This window comes from Dermacentor variabilis, chromosome 10, assembly GCF_050947875.1.
Source record: "Dermacentor variabilis isolate Ectoservices chromosome 10, ASM5094787v1, whole genome shotgun sequence".
Taxonomy (NCBI): Eukaryota; Metazoa; Arthropoda; class Arachnida; order Ixodida; family Ixodidae; genus Dermacentor; species Dermacentor variabilis.
The window spans coordinates 134911587-134927440 of record NC_134577.1 but is presented as its reverse complement, the minus strand read 5'-3'; positions in this window follow the sequence as shown (position 1 = coordinate 134927440).

Genomic DNA, 15854 nt, shown 5'->3' with positions numbered 1-15854 from the left:
GGGCCAGTTTAAGGCCATGGTACCTGAATGTATTGAATGTCACGTGCCGGTTATTGTTAAAAAGAAAACAAAAAACCATGGATGTCTCGGGCGACACTGCAGCTACAAAAAAAACTGAAGCGCATGAAACAGAAAAGGAAACAAAACATTATTTTTGCGGAATTGGAACAAAATATACCTTTCCTTAGTTCTCAGCTGAAAAAGCAAAGGGTCATTGACAAACAGCTTTATTTTGAAAACGCCCAAATTTCTACCAGAGTCGCCTGAGAAATTCTAGCGTTCGGTTTCCCCAACCTCAAAGACCCATGACCAGTTTGAAATCAAAGGTGTTCTGGTCAGTGATGCACAAGAACTATCTAATGTCTTGAATGAACATTTTAACTCCGTATTTACTAACAACAATACCATAGACTCATGATCAATTTGAAATGAAAGGTGTTCTCCTCAGTGACGCACAACTTCTATCTAATGTCTACAACGAACGTATTAAGTCCGTATTTACTAACGACAATAACATCTTTCCAAAATTTGAAGCCTCACTGCCGCCTTTGGAGGATCTTGTCATTCGTCAGCACGGCATGTTAAGTATACTGCGAAAGAGTAAGCATTTGGGCTGGTTGGTTCACGATTACGAGCAATAAAAACAGCGCCAAACAACGGGACGAGCGAAGGGACACAGACAACAGCGCTAACAACCAAAGTGTCTTTATTCCTTCAGTCAGCATATATATGCTCCGCCGCTATCTGAAACCACAGAATCTACAAGATTGGGCATGCGCAGGGGGAATTGCAAATAATGTGATAGCAAAGCAATATCCTTCGGAAGGAAAGAAATGGACGGAAGGCTCACACATGCTTCGCCACTAACGTGAATGTGGAATGCTTCGGATATAAGGCGTGCGCGTTCATCACAATATTTTGACAGATAGGTTACACCTTCGAAAGATGGCTTGCAGCCGCATTCATTGCAATGCAGTGACAACTGACTATCTTTTGCCCGTTTTTGAAATTTGTTGAAGTGCTCGCGCATGTGGTCATTGATGCAACGCCCCGTTTGGCCGATATAAAAACGCTTGCATGAAAGGGGGATCTTATCCACCACACAGTCACAACAGTCACCAACAAACCTCTCTCTGTGCTGTTTTTTACAACTTTTTTGCTGTTCTTGCTTACCCTATTGACTTGGTGGCACAGGCTACCTAACTTATTTTTGGCAGTAAACAGCAACCTGACGCCTGCCCTGCTGACCTTTTTGAGATTGTGCGCAACCTGGTAAACATATGGTATAACCGCAACCATTTGCCGTGAGCGATTCTCGGATAGAACAGCTGCCGACTGCTTTCCTTTAAGGTTCGTTGCGAGGCTTTCAGCGATGCTGGTCAAAAGTGGTACCGAGAAACCTGCGAGCTTCAGTCTCGCTATTTGCTTTTCGAAGCTTACATCCACTTGGTAGTCACATGACCGGATGAGCTCCGCCTTCATGCAGGATCTTGCTATACCGCGCTTGACTATCTTTGAGTGCGCGGACGAAAATGGAAGAAGGTTCTTATGAGACCGAGCAGCGTAATCCCAACATACATGATTGCTTAAGAACGTTAGCTCCAAGTCTAAGAAACGAAGTTTGTTGTCTGACGGATGCTCCGTGGTCAATTCGAAAGAATCTAGAACTGTGCGGAACAAGTCAAATATTATAGCAGCAGCAGGCTGCGCGTCAGTGGCGTTAGCATTGCAAAAAATTAGAAAGTCATCGACGTATCGCATCACATTTACATTGCTTGTCTTGCTGAGCTTAGTTACAAGATTGCGGTCATAGCTGGCTAATAATACGTCACTAAGAACAGGGGCTATACATGATCCGATGAACACACCTTTCTTCTGTATAAAAATCATGTATGTTGGGGTTACGCTCCTCGGTCTCATAAGAACCTTCTTCCATTTTCGTCCGCGCACTCAAAGATAGTCAAGCGCGGTATAGCAAGATCCTGCATGAAGGCGGCCCTCATCCGGTCATGTGACCACCAAGTGGATGTAAGCTTCGAAAAGCAAGTAGCCAGACTGAAGCTCGCAGGTTTCTCGGTACCACGTTTGACCAGCATCGCTGAAAGCCTCGCAACGAACCTTAAAGGAAAGCAGTCGGCAGCTGTTCTATCCGAGAATCGCTCACGGCAAATGGTTGCGGTTATACCATATGTTTACCAGGTTGCGCACAATCTCAAAAAGGTTGTCAGCAGCGCAGGCGTCAGGTTGCTGTTTACTGCCAAAAATAAGTTAGGTAGCCTGTGCCACCAAGTCAATAGGGTAAGCAAGAACAGCAAAAAAGTTGTAAAAAACAGCACAGAGAGAGGTTTGTTCGTGACTGTTGTGACTGTGTGGTATATGAGATCCCCCTTTCATGCAAGCGTTTTTATATCGGCCAAACGGGGCGTTGCATCGATAACCGCATGCGCGAGCACTTCAACAAATTTCAAAAACGGGCAAAAGATAGTCAGTTGTCACTGCATTGCAATGAATGCGGCTGCAAGCCATCTTTCGAAGGTGTAACCTATCTGTCAAAATATCGTGATGAACGCGCACGCCTTATATCAGAAGCATTCCACATTCACGTTAGTGGTGAAGCATGTGAGAGCCTTCCGTCCATTTCTTTCCTTCCGAAGGAGATTGCTTTCCTATCACATTAATTGCAATTCCCCCTGCGCATGCCCAATTTTGTAGATTATGTGGTTTCAGATAGTGGCGGAGTATATATATGCTGACTGAAGGAATAAAGACACTTTGGTTGTTAGTCAGCGCTGTTTTTATTGCTCGTAATGTTAAGTATGCTGCTGAACCTCGAGGTAAAGAAATCACCTGGACCGGACAACATACCTAATGCCTTTTTGAAAAGATACGAACAATGAACATCTAAATATTTGTATGTTTTATTTACAAGGTCCTTGTGTGAAAGTCGAATCCTGAGAGATTGGGGGACTGCCAGAGTGAAACCGCTTCACAAAAGGGGAGACAAGCGATTGACCAAGTACTACCGCCAAATTTCCTTAACATCGACTGCTTGTAAATTACTTGAGCACATAATTCACAATCACATATCAAACTTCCTCGAAGTTAGCAATTTCTTTGCTCTATCAGCATGGATTCAGAATGGGTTTCTCAACTTGTACAGAGCTAGTAGAAGCTATACATGATTTTTCCTCTTCAATTAACAATGGAACACAGATTAGCACCGTATTTATGGATTTCTCGATAGCTTTCGACAGGGTCAATCAAGAAAAGTTATTTTATATAAGTTAGACACAATACTTCATAACAAATAATTAGTAAAGTGGATTTCAGCCTACCTTTTAAACAGACAACAATTCGTTGTTTTTAACAATCATTGCTCTGACACGCTTACAGTTCCCTCTGGCGTCCCTCAGGGCTCCGTTCTCGGGCCTCTATCCTTTTTAATATATATTAATCATATTGTGTCTAACGTTTCTGTGAAAATTAGGCTTTACGCTGATGATTGTGTCATTTATACAGAAGTAAGAAGTCCCTCAGATCAAATACTACTGAATAGCGCGTTGCAAAAAGTCTCTGCATAGTGTGAATCAAGGCAAATATTCAAAATTTTGAAAAAGCTATTGATGAGGCTTACTCACCAAAAGAATGCCTTACCGTTTGCTTACAGTATTATTGATGTGACACTTGCAGAAGTAACAGAATATAAATATCTAAGGCTCTGGGTCACTAACAATCTCAGCTGGAACAAACATATTGATTTCATAACGTGTAACGCTTTTCGTAAATTGTTTTTCTTAAGATGAGCATTGCGGTTATCCACTCCATCTGTCCGTCTCCTTGCTTAATATTGTATTGTTTTGCCTACCTTAGATTACGCTGCTATCCTTTGGGACCCATTCACTAAGACTAACATAAACAAAGTAGAGAGGGTTCAAAGGAGGGCTGCTACATACATATATAATAATTACCGACGTACATCAATAACACATCTTTTATTCAAAGCTGGTCTGATGACAATAAATGAGCGGAATGGTTCTGCGAGAGGTAAATTCATGTACCAAATAATTGAAAGACACTACAGAGCTGAACTAACCGATTTAGTTCCTTTTTCTTCTGGGTATGCGACCCGACAACGACATCAGTTAGCTTCAACTCATTTTTGCATCTATAATAACAATTTTAAATACTCATTTCTTCCACGAACTATTACCGATTGGAATAACTTCACTAACGATGAAGTGTTGCAGCCGTCACTGACTTTATTCGCGCAACACATTACCTAGTCTGTGTTACTGCATTTCATCACTTTGCTGTTCTATTGTGTATTTTATTTTTTTACTGTTTGATATCTCGTTCAAATGTTGTATTCCTGATGCTGGCTGCAGAGCTTCAACCTGCACCCTTATTTCTTTTGTTTACATTTTGCCAGCATTGTGAAACTACTTAATTCTTCCCACCCTGCCATAATTCCGATTCCGGGATTGCAGTATAAATAAACAAATAAATAAATATATAAATAAATAAATAATGAATAAATCAATAAATAAATAAGAGGCAAAACGAAACCAGGAAAGAAAAAATTTATAATAACTCAAAGGGAAGCTCATTACTTTTCGAAGCGAGATCGGGACGTCTTCGAACACGCACCTATAAAGTGAGATATAAGAAGGAAGAAGACGCATGCGCTTGCTGCGGTAAAAGTAGGGAAACTATGGAGGACGTTTTATTAGAATGTGAAGACGTCTACCCAGTGGTCGATTCAGGCACCACTGGCCTCCTTGAAGTCCTTCGGTTCAGCGCGAGTAGTGGAAAAGTATACATGCCCGCAATAGGAATTAGCAAGAGGCGATTGGAAGATTGGTGGAAGAAAAGTAGGGAAACGTCAAAAAACGGACACGTAGAAAAGCACAGTTTGCAATAGGGAATCAGAAAATTTGGTTGCGGTAGTTCAAAGCGTTTTTCTATTTTTTATTCTTTGCCCTTTCATCCATCAAAAATTCAATTCATGATTTTTCGATCTAGACAAAGAATACTACCTGGCTTACCTGAGATGACTCTAGATGGTCATGACATTCCCGTCTCCGACAGTGTGTCATTTTTGGGCATCAAATTAGATTCTAACCACGTTGTGACAACACACTGCCTTCATTAAGCAAAAGTGTACCTTCGGTATTAGAGCATTAATCAAATCAATACCATGCTTCTCTAAAGACGCATTATTAGCATTATAATTTGCCTTCATTCACCATCACATTAATTATGGCAGTATTTCCCGGGGAAAGACTTATAACTGTCATATCTCATCTATTCAGCACTTACAAAACCAAGCAATACGCATTATCACTAACAGTGGGTTTTTCACGAGTGATACTCCTTTACTTCGTGAAAATAACATCCTTGTTGTAACGAACTTGTTCAAATATCATCTAATAATTGTTTTATAAATTACTTACTAAACAGCTGTCATACCAATTCTTTGATTCCAGGCAACTCATAAATAACAATAATACCACGTTTGCACGTAACTCTCATGTTCTACTACATATGGTTCATTCTAACTATGAAAAATGACATCATCATTCGCTGCTGTAAAACTGTGCAATGGTTTACACGTTAGCATTAAATCTTCATCCTTTAATACATTTAGCCATGCTCTTGGGCTGTTTTACATGTGTAACCAAGTTTACGTCATTCATTACACTATATTTGTCATTTGTATGTATTGACAGTTTTTTATGCACTATAGGCTTATACAAATACAATTTGTTTTCATTTATATTATTTTTCTATTGTGTTCGCTTGCTTTAGTTAGCTTGCTCTTCTTTATTACATCCCTACATTGTTATTATTAACCCGGGGTTCCTTTGCAGTCTTTCACTTTGGGACCCTCGTCTATATATTGTATATTACCAATGCATTGTACTCAAAGAATAATAAACTGAAACTAAAACCTATGTACGACATTAAGCAGTATAATGGCAAGAGCTTGGTGGCGCAACCCACCGCCCCGTTCGAAAGCGGACTCTCATAATATACATTCAACCATCTGTTTCCACGTGGACGAATGGGTGTTCGGCTCGACTGATAAGCTTCGGTGGGCGTGATTCTGGACCTGCGCAGTCAGCTAGCCTCTTCACAAGGGCCATATAAGGCGCTGTGGGCAGCTTTGTCGCCTCATGCAGAAGTAGTCCGCGGCCAAGCCAACATCAACCTAAGCTTGATTTTCTTGTAATCGCAGGTTGGTTGCGTTTTATGTTGAAAGTGTTTTCGGTGATTACTTCACCAGGACTGCTGCTGAGATATTGTGTATTTGCTGTTCGATTGTGCTTGCCATAAACTGATTCTTTAATAGAATGCCCTCCAACGCTGAACTTGCAATAGGGTCGAATCACTTGAGACAAAGTTTGAAAACAAGTTGTAGGATCTAATGAATGACCTAACAGGAAGGCTTTTGGAAAGAATCGCGAACCATTCTATCGACGTAAAGGGTTCGCTTTGTAACAGTGGAATTTCTTAGTAAGGAATACGATGCAATGCGTTCGAAACAGGACGAGCTCACTGCTGCAAGCAAAGCCCTTGCCAATGATTGTATTGTATTGTATTGGGTTTTAAGGAGCATAAGCAAATCAGGCTATCATGCACCAAATACATGGTATAATTTATTTCAAAAATTGGGTATCCTCAGCGAAGGTCCTTGTCCGAACAAGGACTCTGACGAGCCCAACAAATCAAATGGAGACCTCAGCCTTCTTCTCAGGACTGAGAACATGGGTGAGGTGCATCATAAGACGCGAGAAAAACCTGGGTAAGGATTTTTAGAATTCCTTTTCTCTAATATATCATTTTCGTTTAGGATCGCAGCGTCTTTCAAAAAACAAGAACTCCTTAAAGTAGACTAGGATGGAGGGGAATGCGTTCATTGTAAAATACAGTAAAATATTTTTTCCTTAGCCGTTCGAGTTGTGTGCAGGAGAATAAAATGTGATTTACAGTGAGTTCATCTCCACATTTGTCACGTAAGGGTTTGTCTTGTTTTGTCAGTAGAAAGTTGTGTGTTAGGTGTGTGTGTCTGATGCGCAGGCGGCATAAAATTACTTCTATAAAACGTTCCTGATGCCTGCATGATCTCCATTCTCCTAGAATACGTTTTACTAAATGTAGTTTGTTATTTTATTCGCTATTCCATGTACACTGCCATTTTTCATTAAGCATGTTTTTTACTAGCTTCACGCAATCTGCCTAGGGTATATTTACAGTAATGACATCCTTATGGCAGGCTTGAGCGGCGCACGCGTCAGCTCTCTCGTTGCCTCTAATTCCGTGATGGCTTGCTATCCAACAGAGCTTAATTTCGTGTCCTTGTGTTTGAGCAGTTATTATGTTATGCATTATCATCATCATCATCATCAGCCTAGTTACGCCCACTGCAGGGCAAAGTCCTCTCCCATACTTCTCCAACTACCCCGGTCATGTACTAATTGTGGCCATGTTGTCCCTGCAAACGTCTTAATTTCATCCGCCCACCTAACTTTCTGCCGCCCCCTGCTACGCTTCCCTTCCCTTGGAATCCAGTCCGTAACGCTTAATGACCATCGGTTATCTTCCCTCCTCATTACATGTCCTGCCCATGCCCATTTCTTTTTCTTTATTTCAACTAAGATGTCGTTTACCCGCGTTTGTTGCCTCACCCAATCTGCTCTTTTCTTATCCCTTAACGTTACACCCATCATTCTTCTTTCCATAGCTCGTTGCGTCGTCCTCAATTTCAGCAGAACCCTTTTCGTAAGCCTCCAGCTTTCTGCCCCATATGTGAGTACTGGTAACACACAGCTGTTATACACATTCCTTTTGAGGGATAGCGGTAACCTGCTGTTCATGATTTGAGAATGCCTGCCAAACGCACTCCAGCCCATTCTTATTCTTCTGGTTATTTCAGTCTCATGATCCGGATCCGTGGTCACTACCTGCCCTAAGTAGATGTATTCCCTTACCACTTCCAGTGCTTCGCTACCTATCGTAAACTGCTGTTTTCTTCCGAGACTGTTAAACAATACTTTAGTTTTCTGCAAATTAATTTTCAGACCCACCCTTCTGCTTTGCCTCTCCAGGTCAGTGAGCATGCATTGCAATTGGTCTCCTGAGTTACTAAGCAAGGCAATATCATCAGCGAATCGCAAGTTGCTAAGGTATTCTCCATCAACTTTTATCCCCAATTCTTCCCACTCCAGGCCTCTGAATACCTCCTGTAAACATGCTGTGAATAGCATTGGAGATATCGTATCTCCCTGTCTGACGCCTTTCTTTATAGGGATTTTGTTACTTTCTTTGTGGAGGACTACGGTGGCTGTGGAGCCGCTATAGATATCTTCCAGTATTTTTACATATGGCTCATCTACACCCTGATTCCGTAATGCCTCCATGACTGCTGAGGTTTCGACTGAATCAAACGCTTTCTCGTAATCAATGAAAGCTATATATAAGGGTAGGTTATATTCTGCACATTTCTCTATCACTTGATCACTTGACAGTGTGAATATGGTCTATTGTTGAGTAGCCTTTACTGAATCCTGCCTGGTCCTTTGGTTGACAGAAGTCTAAGGTGTTCCTGATTCTATTTGCAATTACCTTAGTAAATACTTTGTAGGCAACTGACAGTAAGCTGATCGGTCTATAATTTTTCAAGTCTTTGGCGTCCCCTTTCTTATGGATTAGGATTATGTTAGCGTTCTTGCAAGATTCCGGGACGCTCGAGGTTATGAGGCATTGCGCATACAGGGTGGGCAGTTTCTCTAGAACAATCTGACCACCATCCTTCAACAAATCTGCTGTTATCTGATCCTCCCCAGCTGCCTTCCCCCTTTGCATAGCTCCTAAGGCTTTCTTTACTTCTTCTGGCGTTACCTCTGTGATTTCGTATTCCTCTAGACTATTCTCTCTTCCATTATCGTCGTGGGTACCACTGGTACTGTATAAATCTCTATAGAACTCCTCAGCCACTTGAACTATCTCATCCATATTAGTAACGATATTTCCGGCTTTGTCTCTTAACGCACACGTCTGATTCTTGCCTATTCCTAGTTTCTTCTTCACTGTTTTTAGGGTTCCTCCGTTCCTGAGAGCCTGTTCAATTCTATCCAAATTATTGTTTCTGATGTCCGCTGTCTTACGCTTGTTGATTAACTTAGAAAGTTCTGCCAGTTCTATTCTAGCTGTAGGGTTAGAGGCTTTCATACATTGGCGTTTCTTGATCAGATCTTTCGTCTCCTGCGATAGCTTACTGGTTTCCTCTATAACGGCGTTACCACCGACTTCTATTGCGCACTCCTTAATGATGCCCATGAGATTGTCGTTCATTGCTGCAACACTAAGGTCCTCTTCCTGAGTTAAAGCCGAGTACCTGTTCTGTAGCTTGATCCGGAATTCCTCTAGTTGGGAAGGTCGGGAAGGTGGGGAAGGTCGTCCCAGTCCACAATTCCGGTAAAAAAGATTCACCACTTAACTACCGCCCCATATCACTTACCAGCATACCCTGCAAGCTCATGGAACACGTCATTTACTCTTTAACAATGCAGTTTCTGGACTCAAATAATTTCTTTCACTCATCACAGCATGGATTTCGTAAAGGTTACTCCTGTGAGACTCAACTAGCCATTTTTGTTCACGACCTGCATGCCAACCTTGACGCTAATCTCCAAACCGACGCAATCTTCCTCGACTTTGCTAAGGCATTTGACAAGGTACCCCATAACCGCCTATTTCTGAAACTTTCCAGCCTAAACTTGCATTGTGACATACTAGCATGGATAAAGGAATTCTTGACTCACCGCTCCCAATCAGTCATCATTAATAAACAAATGTCTAACTTACTACCAGTGTCCTCAGGGGTACCCCAAGGATCCGTCCTTGGGCCTCTTTTGTTTTTAATTTATATTAACGACCTACCTCAGAAATTAGATTGTCATATTCGGATGTTTGCCGACGATTGCGTTATTTACAAAACAGTTACTGACACCTTTAACCAACAATCCCTACAAAATAACCTAAATCTGGTAGAAAACTGGTGCAACGACTGGCTAATGACACTTAATATAAACAAATGCAAATATATATCTTTCCACCGTCACAGTAATCCTCTCCTGTTTCCCTACACTATCTCTAACGTTCCTATTGACCCTGTCCAATCATATAAATATCTCGGTGTTCATCTTAGCCATGATCTTACGTGGAATAGCCATATCGCGAATATTATTTCATCTGCTAACAAAACGCTTGGCTTCCTAAAGCGTCATCTCCACTCTGCCCCCCTGCATGTTAAGCTACTCGCATACAAATCACTAGTTCGATCAAAATTAGAATACGCATCGCCCATCTGGTCCCCGAAACAAGTATACCTTGCTAATTCACTTGAATCAGTTCAAAACAGGGCAACTAGATTCATTCATTCCTCGTACTCTTTTGATATCAGCATATCATCTCTGAAATCGCAGTCCAACCTACCTACTCTTGCACTTCGTCGCCACATTTCTAGTTTGAGCTTATTTCACAAATTCTTTTATTCCGAGCTATCACAGGAACCCTACATCTGCCCTCCCCCACCACGTTTCTCTCTTCGCACCGGACATCAGCAGCAGGTGTCTCGACCACAAGCACACACAAAAACTTTTGCTTCGTCATTCTTCCCCCGGACTGCTTGCGACTGGAACGACCTTCCCCAAGAACTTGCTGCCATCACATGCCCATCTATGTTCCTTAACCAAATTACGCGTGCGCTTGCATCACAATAATCATTTTTGTTTGTATAACTCGTTCAACATTTTTCTGTTTACTGTTGTTAACCTATATGTGTCCCACCCCTTATGTAATACCCTCACATGAGGGTCTTTAAGGAAATAAAGTGAAGTGAATTGAAGTGAAGTTTCCCTCTTACCGCTAACTCATTGATTGGCTTCTTGATGACCAATTTCTTCCGTTCCCTCCTCAAGTCTAGGCTAATTCGAGTTCTTACCATTCTATGGTCACTGCAGCATACCTTGCCGAGCACGTCTACATCTTGTATGATGCCAGGGTTCGCGCAGAGTATGAAGTCGATTTCATGTCTAGTCTCACCATTCGGGCTCCTCCACGTCCACTTTCGACTAACCCGCTTGCGGAAAAAGGTGTTCATTATCCGCATATTATTCTGTTCTGCAAACTCTACTAATAATTCTCCTCTGCTATTCCTAGAGCTTATGCCATATGCCTATGCCCCACTGACTTGTCTCCAGCCTGCTTCTTGCCTACCCTGGCATTGAAGTCTCCCATCAGTATAGTGTATTTTGTTTTGACTTTACCCATCGCCGATTACACGTCTTCATAAAAGCTTTCGACTTCCTGGTCATCATGACTGCATGTAGGGGCATAGACTTGTACCACCTTCAATTTGTACCTCTTATTAAGCTTCACAACAAGACCTGCCACCCTCTCGTTAATGCTATAGAATTCCTGTATGTTACCAGCTATTTCCTTATTAATCAGGAATCCGACTCCTAGTTCTCGTCTCTCTGCTAAGCCCCGGTAACACAGTACATGCTCGCTTTTTAGCACTGTATATGCTTCTTTTGTCCTCCTAACCTCACTGAGCCCTATTATATCCCATTTACTACCCTCTAATTCCTCCAATAACACTGCTAGACTCGCCTCGCTAGATAGCGTTCTAACGTTAAACGTTGCCAGGTTCAGATTCCAATGGCGGCCTGTCCGGAGCCAGGTATTCTTAGCACCCTCTGCAGCGTCACAGATCTGACCGCCGCCGTGGTCAGTTGCTTCGCGGCTGCTGGGGTCTGAGGGCCGGGGTTTGATTGTTGTATTCATATAGGAGGTTATGGCCCAGTACTGCACCAGGGTGGCCAATCCTGCTCTGGTGAGAGAGTGCGTTAACGGTTCTGGTCACCGGGATCAGGCCGCACTCCAGGCCTGTTTGTGCAATTTTCTCAACACACGTTTTTTTTGTATTTTCCGGTGGAGAATTGCGCTGCACCGGGATTTGAATCACGGTCCTTTTGCACTGGAGACGGATACTCTACCGTCCCCGCAGGAGTTAAATTAAAAATTGGAGAATGGGGTTTTGCGTGACAAAATCACTTTCTGATTATGCACGCCTTAGTGGAGGACTCCGAAAATTTTGACCACCTGGGGTTCTTTAACGTCCACCAAATTCTAAGTACACGGGTGTTATCGCATTTCGCCCCCATCGAAATGCGGCCGCCGTGGCCGGGGTCCGATCCCGCGACCTCGTGCTCAGCAGTCTAACACCATGACCACTGAGCAACCATGGCGGGTCCCGCAGGAGTTGTACGCCTCATTTAACCTACAGTGGTGCCCAATTTGATCAGTCAAGGTGGGCCAATCTGAGCTCGGTTATACCGCATGGATGGCACTCGGCTAGAGAACCTGGTATTTATGACCTGCACATGTGTGGCCACACATAATTGAGGATATGTAATTTTTTTAGGAGGGTTTCCGTACAGTCATAAAATGAAGGAAAAGACATTAAAAAAAAAGGAACATAACTTGTGATTTGAACTCGTGATCCTTCAATGTTGCCCGGAAAGGTAGCTCAGTCGGTTGGTTCGTCAAGCCAGCGGTTACTTTCAAGCGCCATAGCTCCTGCTCCGAGCCTCATACTTATGTGGAAAGGGGCTGGTGTTGTCCGCGACAGTGGTTGGAAGGCATAATTTCTTGGAAAAATGGCCGCCAGAGGAGCAGCGTGAACTCGAGCGGCTTTAGAGACTAGGAAAACTGCCTTACAATATTTAGACTTGAGGGGAAGCTTCGTTAACAAACTATAACACGGCAATCAGCACTCGAATACGACGAGATAAATTATTGAGACGTGGAAAATTCCCTTGAAATCAATCTGGTTTGCGAGACAAATGTTTGTATGTATTGAATCTCTTAAAAGATGAGGGGGGAAATATGCGCTCACCGAGAGGGCATCGTCAGCACGAGACCACCACCAGGCTCCTTACGGGGATGTGGAGAGCTTCGCGGCCGGAAAGAAGCCTCCCCTCTCCGCCGGCCAGGCGTGGAAAACGCGCTTTCCGATCGCTCAAGGTTGTGCAGGAATAGTATAGCTCTAGCGTCTAGGAAAAGCTTTCACAGGTGCGAGGGCGGCACGCATAGCGTGGGAAGCTAGCCGCCGGAATAGCTATCTTCGAGAGCTATTCTATATTATATTATATTATACTTCGAGAGCTATGACTGATGCTTTTCTATATATATGTATTCATCTCATCTATGCGATCGCATGCGCGCGCTATTTCTTTGTCTCTGCGTGTAGTAGTTAAGAGAGCCAGTTTAAGGGCGGAGAAGAGGGAAGGAAAGGAAAGCAAACTTGCAGCGCCATGGTTTTAAAGCGCAACCGCGGTAGAGAAACGGAAAGACGATATAAGCATGCGTGGCCATGATACGCACACGACAAACTGCCTTACAATATTTAGACTTGAGGGGTAGTTTCGTTAACAAACTATAACACGGCAATCAGCACTCGAATATAATTATAACCCTAATAATAATTGTAAATATTCATCTCATCTATAGGATCTAAAGCGCGCGCTGTTTCTTGTCTCTGCGTGTAGTAGTTAAGAGAGCCAGTTTAAGGGCGGAGAAGAGGAAAGGAAACTTGCAGCGCCGTGGTTTTAAAGCGCAACCATGGTAGAGAAAGGGAAAGGCGATATAAGCATGCGTGGCCATGATACGCACACGACAAACTGCCTTACAATTTAGACTTGAGGGGTAGTTTCGTTAACAAACTATAACACGGCAATCAGCACTCGAATATAATTATAACCCTAATAATAATTGTAAATATTCATCTCATCTATAGGATCTAAAGCGCGCGCTGTTTCTTGCCTCTGCGTGTAGTAGTTAAGAGAGCCAGTTTAAGGGCGGAGAAGAGGGAAGGAAAGGAAAGCAAACTTGCAGCGCCGTGGTTTTAAAGCGCAACCGTGGTAGAGAAACGGAAAGGCGACATAAGCATGCGTGGCCATGATACGCACACGACAAACTGCCTTAAAATTTAGACTTGAGGGGTAGTTTCGTTAAACTATAACACGGCAATCAGCACTCGAATATAATTATAACCCTAATAATAATTGTAAATATTCATCTCATCTATAGGATCTAAAGCGCGCGCTGTTTCTTGTCTCTGCGTGTAGTAGTTAAGAGAGCCAGTTGAAGGGCGGAGAAGAGGAAAGGAAACTTGCAGCGCCGTGGTTTTAAAGCGCAACCATGGTAGAGAAAGGGAAAGGCGATATAAGCATGCGTGGCCATGATACGCACACGACAAACCACCTTACAACATTTAGACTTGAGGGGAAGCTTCGTTAACAAACTATAACACGGCAATCAGCACTCCAATACGACGAGATAAATTATTGAGACGCGGAAAATTTCCTTGAAATCAATCTGGTTTGCGAGACAAATGCTTGTATGTATTGAATCTCTTAAAAGATGAGGGGGGAAATATGCGCTCACCGAGAGGGCATCGTCAGCACGAGACCACCACCAGGCTCCATGCGGGAATGTGGAGAGCTTCGCGGCCGGAACGAAGCCTCCGCTCTCCGCCGGCCAGGCGTGGAAAACGCGCTTTCCGATCGCTCAAGGTTGTGCAGGAATAGTATAGCTCTAGCGTCTAGAAAAAGCTTTCACAGGAGCGAGGGCGGCACGCATGGCGCGGGAAGCTAGCCGCCGGAATAGCTATCTTCGAGAGCTATTCTATATTATATTATATTATACTTCGAGAGCTATGACTGATGCTTTTCTATATATATGTATTCATCTCATCTATGCGATCGCATGCGCGCGCTATTTCTTTGTCTCTGCGTGTAGTAGTTAAGAGAGCCAGTTTAAGGGCGGAGAAGAGGGGAGGAAAGGAAAGCAAACTTGCAGCGCCGTGGTTTTAAAGCGCAACCGTGGTAGAGAAACGGAAAGACGATATAAGCATGCGTGGCCATGATACGCACACGACAAACTGCCTTACAATATTTAGACTTGAGGGGTAGTTTCGTTAACAAACTATAACACGGCAATCAGCACTCGAATAAATTATAACCCTAATAATAATTGTAAATCTTCATCTCATCTATAGGATCTAACGCGCGCGCTGTTTCTTGCCTCTGCGTGTAGCAGTTAAGAGAGCCAGTTTAAGGGCGGAGAAGAGGGAAGGAAAGGAAAGCAAACTTGCAGCGCCGTGGTTTTAAAGCGCAACCGTGGTAGAGAAACGGAAAGGCGATATAAGCATGCGTGGCCACGATACGCACACGACAAACTGCCTTACAATTTAGACTTGAGGAGTAGTTTCGTTAACAAACTATAACACTGCAATCAACACTCGAATATAATTATAACCCTAATAATAATTGTAAATATTCATCTCATCTATAGGATCTAAAGCGCGCGCTGTTTCTTGTCTCTGCGTGTAGTAGTTAAGAGAGCCAGTTTAAGGGCTGAGAAGAGGGAAGGAAAGGAAAGCAAACTTGCAGCGCCGTGGTTTTAAAGCGCAACCGTGGTAGAGAAAGGGAAAGGCGATATAAGCATGCGTGGCCATGATACGCACACGACAAACCGCCTTACAACATTTAGACTTGATGGGAAGCTTCGTTAACAAACTATAACACGGCAATCAGCACTCGAATACGACGAGATAAATTATTGAGACGTGGAAAATTCCCTTGAAATAAATCTGGTTTGCGAGACAAATGCTTGTATGTATTGAATCTCTTAAAAGATGAGGGGGGAAATATGCGCTCACCGAGAGGGCATCGTCAGCACGAGACCACCACCAGGCTCCTTACGGGGATGTGGAGAGCTTCGCG